The sequence below is a fragment of the Tupaia chinensis genome, unplaced genomic scaffold (genome assembly GCF_000334495.1).
Source record: "Tupaia chinensis unplaced genomic scaffold, TupChi_1.0 Scaffold143766_1, whole genome shotgun sequence".
Taxonomy (NCBI): Eukaryota; Metazoa; Chordata; class Mammalia; order Scandentia; family Tupaiidae; genus Tupaia; species Tupaia belangeri.
The window spans coordinates 678,572-679,573 of NW_006203615.1; the positions used below are offsets into that span (position 1 = coordinate 678,572).

Below are 1,002 nucleotides of genomic sequence, written 5' to 3' on the forward strand. Positions count from 1 at the left end.
AGTTCCTTATTGTTTTGGAGTTTGTTGTTGTTGTCTTTTAGATAGATTTTTACTTTAGGGAACATACGCTCACCAGAGAGACTTTTACTTTAGGGAACATATGCTCACCAGAGAGACAGAAAGCGAAAAATCCCCTGCCCCTAGGAAATGGCCACACTGTAAGTCCTTCTCTTCCATTCTCCTCTTGAGACATTGGGCATACACAGACGTCCACTCAGAGTGAGTTTTAAGCCACCGGGTCCTGGACTTAAACCATGGTTGACTACATGTGAGTCTAGTGACATAATCATTATGCTGTCTGCTGCTCCCTTTATTGTGTTTTTTTTTTTTCATTACATTCAATTGAGCATGGCCACTATTATAGTTTCTTATTAATAGTGTTGTTTACCTTTCTTGTTCAAGCTGCACTAGGTACATTCCTTGAAGGATAGGGATTTGTTCTCATTATTTGAATGCCTAATGTATAACAGGTGATTTTTAAATATTGAGTGAAAAACCCACAAACAGCATAGGAAAGAATAACTCATGATCCTTTTGTGGATCATGATGATTGGGTACTCACGGCATTGTGTGAAATATGCTGCCTTTGAGCCTTGTTACAACATTGGCACAGTATCTGAATAAAAAAGAGAGAGGGGGGCCAGCAGTTGGCATAATGGCTATGTCACTGGACTCCCATGTAGTCCACCGCGGTTCAAATCCCAGACCAGGTGGCTTAAACTCATGCCAGGAGCATGTGCATGCGTGCCCAAGATCCCAAAATGAGAATGGAGGAGAAGAGATCACGGCATGGCCATCCTCCTTGGGGGGTGATTTCTTGCTTTCTGTCTCTCTTTGTCTTTCCAGTGAGTGCACACGCCCTATAGCAAAAACTTCTCCAAAGGAAAGAGAGAGAGAAAAGAAACACTGTAATATATGAAAGTGAACCATTTCTGAGTCTTTATTTAGATATACAGTCTTTGGCATGAACATGTATGCTTATGAAAATTCTCAAGAGTCAAT

At 41.0% G+C, this 1,002-nt stretch overlaps 1 pseudogene; it reads left to right on the plus strand.

Annotated features, from left to right (window-relative positions):
• The first annotated feature begins 528 nt into the window (after positions 1-528).
• On the plus strand, positions 529-622 carry LOC114005422 (uncharacterized; annotated as a pseudogene).
• Positions 623-1,002: the final 380 nt, after the last annotated feature.